The following is a 6,360-nucleotide window of genomic DNA, read 5'->3' as shown; positions in this document are numbered from 1 at the left end:
AATATTCAGCACATTGGTTAACCAGCTTTGCCACTGCGTTCGCGCGACTGGGAATATACAAGCACTTAGCAAATGAGCCAGTACAGTGGTGATGCGCGATCATTTGCGACCGGTTGCTTTGTGACCAACTTGATCGAATTGTGGCCTTCGAGATTTTGTGCGCTGAGGTGATCTCGAGGCTGTGCCTAAGTGTCGTCCTCAACACTAAAGCATTGCTTTAACGCAGCCAATAGTCATTTGCACAAGGATGTATTTTATTATACTACACTCTGTGTATAGCTAACAACATACAAAAAATACTGAAGTTTTCCGAAAAAAAATTATGTTCGAAATTTTTACCAAACATAGCGAAATCTAAAAAAGGTAACAAGCATCATTGGTATATCACTTTTTTTGCTTTTTTGCCACGTTTGCGTTTGTTTTTGTCGCCATTTTGCATTTCTTTCTTGGTCTGCGTGTGCGCCATGTGTGTGTCGTGAGCTCTAAGCACGTGAGCTCTAAGACGAAGAGCAAGAGAACGGCTCCTTGGCGCGAGCGCGCGCCACTTCACTTCTTCAAAAACCGTTCATGTTCGAAGCAGTCACCGGTCTCGATCGTTTTAACAATGGTGCTGTGATCAGGATTACTACCTCTCCGCCCACAAGAAGGTGAACCTGCAAAGAAGCAGCAGAGAAGAAAACGGCGGTGGAGCAGCGAATCGACCTGAATGGAGCGACGAGACCGAAGTGAAAACCAAAAGCATCGGAACGGCTGACTGACAAGTAAGAGGTCATTTTACCGCCTAGCAATGAGCAAAGAAGTAATAACGAAGAAGAGGAATGCGCTTCGCTCCCAGAAAACGCAGGTGATCAACTCAGCAGAACAGCAAATTAATGAAGGAGCTTACAGAGAAGAGTTTATCTCAACGCATGCGCAGATTAAGGGAATAAGCGAAAGCCTCAACAACGCCAACGAACAAATGGAGAAATTTTTAACTGAAGATACTGCCGAAGCTGAATTCGAGAGAATGATAGAGTATTACATGAAAATAACGAAGATTTTGTCTACCATAGAGTTCAGAATGAGAGAGCCTGCACAGGTGGATTTAAATAACGGAACAACGCAGGCCGCATCACGTACAGAACAAGACGGAAAGGAACTAGTAAAACTACCTAAGCTAGAAATTACAAAGTTTGGCGGAAGAGCTTTGGAGTGGAACCACTTGGGGGCTCAATACGTGCCATCAGTTCACCACAAACCTAACATGAGCAAGGGACAAAAGTTCAATTATTTATTATGATCTCTAACCGGAAAGGCAGCGTCTGCGGTAGAAGGGCTTGAGTACTCTGCAGAAGAAAATTATGATGAAGCGATAAAAATTCTGCAAACAACGTTCGAAAATCGTGAACAATCAGTGGAGCTGCACATGGCCGACCTATTGAGCCTAGAGAAAGTAAAATCGGCACAAGAAACTGATGAACTACGCAGGCTAGTGAACAGAGTGCAGGTCAACGCATTGGCACTCAAATCATTGAAGGTGGAGACCGAGAGTTTCGCACCAATGTTATTGAGAGCGTTGAAAAGACAATTCCAGCGGAGTTATCCCTGCAGTTCAAGTCAATAGAAGCAATGAGAAACAGCTAAAACATGGAAGCTTGCACACAAAGCAACACAACAGGAAAAGAATGTGATGAAAAGCTGAACAGGCTTATGTCATTTCTGAGAGAGCAAATATTGTTTCGGGAAGAAACACAGCGTGAACATGAGCAGATAACCAAGAAGCCAAGGGATAACAGCAGACAGCTTAGAACAACTTCCAGCTTTTATAGCTCAGAAAACAGAAGCTGTCTGTTCTGCAAGCAAAACAACCACGCAACTGAGGACTGTCGTAGGAAAATTCCCATGCCGAAAAAAAAGGCCATTCTAATCGAGAATAGAGCATGTTTCAGATGCACCCAGCCAAAACACACCGCACGTATTTGTAGAGCAAGAGTGATATGTAAGCAATGCAAAGGACAACAAGCTACATCAGTGTGTAGAACGGTGAGGCAAGAAAAGGCAGATCAGGTCACAACAAAGCAAGTGGAAGCGACGACGTCTACTCTACATGCAACTGAGAATCTAAAGCAAAACTTTGTGCTTTTGCAGACAGCTGTAGCTTGGATAAATGGCGAAAAAGGTGGCCTACATTGCCGTTTGTTATTGCACAACGGAAGCCAGCGGATATTTATTGAAGCTGGATTAGCAAAAGAAATAGGTGCGAAGAGAATACGAAAGGAAAGGCTGACAATTGGTTCGTTCGGAGGAGACGAAAAATTCAAACAAATGAACTTGGTGCAAATAACTATAGCGACGCGAGAAAACAAGTCAGCCACGGTGATCGAAGCTCTACAAGTCGACGTCATATCACACAGTTGTCTACCTGCCCCAAATCACAAACTTAACGAGAAAATGAATCAACTAAAGCTACAAGTGGCGGATGACAGAACTGAGACCACTGCAACAGATGCTATAGGGCTGATCATCGGCTCGGATTATTACTGGGAGTTCGTCGCTGGTAGAACACAAAAAATCGAAAGCAGATTGATGGCTGTCGAGACAATACTGGGTTGGGTACTGTAAGGCCCTTCGGAGCAATCTAAAACACAACTAACTCAAGCCCAACATCAAGCAGTCATGGTTCTGAAGGTTGAAGCTGCAGAAACAAAACTACAGCAAGAGCTACAGAGTTTTTGGAGTTTGGAATCAATGGGAATCAAACAACATAGTTGCACTACTACAGAAGCTGAAATCGTAGAAGAATTCGAGAATAAGACAGTACAACTGAACGGTTGTTATCAAGTCAGCTTGCCCTGGACAGAAAACGTCAAATTGGAAATCAACAAAGACAATGCAATGAAAATACTCCTCCAACTGAACAAAAGGTGAAAGAAAAACGAAGAAATGCTGCGTCGCTACGATCAAGCTGTCTCAGAATATATGACCTTGGGAATCGCGGAAGAGGTTCAGGAATCCGAATAAGCACTGACTACGTTGTGTTACTATATGCCACATCATGCGGGTATTTGAGAGGACTGAGCGACGACTAAAGTTCGTGTAGTATTCGACGCCTCTTCACACACGCAGCAAGGCATGTCGTTAAACGACAATCTGGAGGCAGAACCTAATTTAAACGAAGACATGTTGTCGCAGCTAATCAACTCTCGAAATAAAAAGGTGGCCCTAGTAGGAGACGTTGAGAAGGCATTCCTACAAATTTCAATCCATAGAGAGGACAGAGATGCCATGCGATTTCTGTGGTGGTAGCACGACGCTGACGGAAGGCTGCTGAATGAAGTACAAGCCTGGTGCATGACTAGAGTTACTTTTGGTACAACACCGAGCACGTTTCTTCTGGCAGCTACAATCAAGCGTCATTTGAAAGAAGTGGCTGAGCGATTTCCAGATACAACAGAAAAACTACAGAAAGCGGTTTGCGTGGATGATGTAATCACAGGACCAGCAACGTTTGATGGAGCTGTCAAGCTGTACAAAGAGGCAAAACAAGTGTTCAAAGAGGCGGCGATGAACTTGAGAAAATGGACATTGAATGAAGAGATTTTACACAAAATAATAGATCAAAACTAAAAGAACGACTCTCACATGGAGATTCGATCGAAAGGATACACAATGCTTCTTGGCATGATGTGGAAGCACTCAGAAGACGTGATATCCTTCCCTGTGGACAAATGGGCGTCCTTACCAGCAACAACGTGCTTAACCAAGAGGACAGTATTGCAAGAAGCACCAAGAATATTTGATCCGCTTGGTCTGCTGTCATCTTTTACGATGCGCGCAAAAATAGGCTTTCAACGACTGTGGAAAACGGACGTGACTTGGGATGAACCACTCCCTAAAGAAGAATGCGACAAGTGGAGGGACCTGACGTCCGAAGCGGAGAAGCTGCGAGTTCTAGAATTCAGCGATGTTACGCAAGCAAGAATCAAGCAGTACAAGCATACAAGCTGCATGTGTTTGCAGACGCGAGTCCAACAGCATACGGAGCTGCAGCATACTTGGTACTAGTGTACAACGATGGAACAAAAGAGTCAAGGCTACTGATAGCGAAAAGCCGTGTAGCTCCAATCAAAGAGCTAAGTTTAGCAAGACTTGAGCTAATGGCAGCGGTTATAGCATCAAGACTAAGCGACTACATCAAAAGTCACTTCACCGAAAGAATTCAAGAAGCTGCCTGCTGGACCCACTCAATGATTGTGCTTCATTGGATCAAAGGAACAAGCAAAAGGGATCCATTTGTTACAAACACAGTCGCATAAATAGGAGAGAAGACACTGCAAACGAGCTGGTCGTTCATCCAAGGTGAAGAAAATCCGGCACGTCTACTCACACGGGGTATCAGCGAAAAGACGTTAATTGAACTCGAAAATGTGGTGGCATGGACCCGAATGGGTTACCTCCATGGAGCGGGAAAGAGCAAGCGTGATGCGCATGAATATACAGATGGACGATCAACACGAAGATCAAAGTGAAAGCTGCACAGCATAAACATAGACTGAACCAATATTGTAAATCAAAAGTTATTCATCATACGGGCGACTTCTAAGAGTAACAGCATGGATATTCAGATTCATAAACAACGCAAGAAAAGAACACCACGAGGGGCCGTTAACAGGAAAAGGGAATATAACTGCAGAGACCTATTGGATACGACAAACACAAGTACTACTCAGGAAGACAAGTGGCGATGCCACTTGTCAAGTTTAGTCAAGCACTAAACCCTTTAATATAAGTGGACAAGAAGTATACTGTGACGACAAAGGACTCATAAGACCAGCACCTCATCGTACTTCCAAAGGACGAGTATTTCACGGAACTACTGAGACGTCACGTTCATAAAATAATATTGCACGGTGTAGTTCAAGCCACACTAGCGCAACTACGGGCTAAGTTTTGGATATTGCAAGGTCGCCAAGCTGTCAAAAGAGTTTTAAACAAATGCATAGTATGCAAGACGCATAACACAAGACCAGCCACTCAAACTATGCCACCCTTCCCTGCGGACAGAGTCAACGAATCGGGGCCATTTCAAGCCACAGGAGTTGACTTCACCGGAACACTTTACGCGAAAAGCAAAGACGAGATTGTGAAACAATACGTAGTAATTTTCACCTGCGCGGTAACGAGAGAAGTACACTTGGAGATGACCAACGACATGTCGACATCCAGTTTTTTACAAGGTTTCCGGCGATTCACCGCACGACGTGGTATACCTGTTAAATATACTCGGACAACGCCAGGACCTTTAAAAAGGCCGAGAAGGAAATCAACAGAATGCTTGACGCTGTTGGGCACGAACGGGTGAAGGATTACTGCAGTATACGCCAAATACAATAGAAAACAATAGCGGAGTGCACCCCGTGGTGGTGAGGATTCCACGAACGCGTCTTACGAAGCCTAAAGACATCGATGCGAAAAATAATCTCAAGAAAAACAACTTCAGTGGAGGAGCTACGCACAATTGTGACAGAAGTTGAAGGAGCGCTCAAAAAACGACCGTTAACTTACGTGTATGGTGAACCTAATGAGCCCATGCCAATAACTCCTGCAGACATCATAGGCGGTCGCCAGCAGCTTCAAGACGGACAAACAAGACTATACAACGGAGACATTGAAGAAGCATGGCGAAGTAGATGGAAACTAGTGAAAGGTTGGTGGAGGAGATGGCATCACGAATATCTCACGGATATAGGAGCTATTGTCAAAGCCAATACACGACAAGCGAAGCCATTGTCTGAAGGCGATGTGGTTTTCATTGGAGACCGGGGTCCAAGGACATTTTGGAAAATGGGCCCAATTGAAAAAAGTTACCCTGGATGCGACGGAGTACCAAGAGCTTGCTTACTTCGGACAGGCAACAAAGAGTTTCTCAGAAGATCCGTAAACATCTACCCTCTTGAAGAGTGTTTCATATAGCCCGCCAAAGGCTATCTCTGTGCCAGTTGGGCGGGCGGGAGCTTGTAAAATATGATCATCAAGATACTCGAAAACGAAGAGCAAGAGAAGGGCTCCTTGGCGCGAGCGAGCGCCACTTCACTTCTTCAATAAACCGTTCATGTTCGAAGCAGTCACCGGTCTCGATCGTTTTAACAACTTTTTCTCCACATCACTTATGGTCGTCTCTATAGTCTGCAGAAGCTCCGGCGTCAAATACTCCTTCCAGCTGCCCACTTTCCCCTTTCTTACAAGTCCAAGCGTCTTTTTCCCACCCGAGATTCCATCACTGAAGCCTTGGATTATTCGAATCGCACGCATCCAGTTGGTGTCTAGCGATTTCGAAAAGTCGACAAGAAGCACCTCCCGCGTGTATTTGGCGTTGCTCCT

The sequence above is a fragment of the Dermacentor silvarum genome, chromosome 5 (assembly GCF_013339745.2).
Source record: "Dermacentor silvarum isolate Dsil-2018 chromosome 5, BIME_Dsil_1.4, whole genome shotgun sequence".
NCBI lineage: Eukaryota > Metazoa > Arthropoda > Arachnida > Ixodida > Ixodidae > Dermacentor > Dermacentor silvarum.
The sequence above is the reverse complement of the archived record's forward strand: the minus strand, read 5'-3'. Positions refer to the sequence as shown.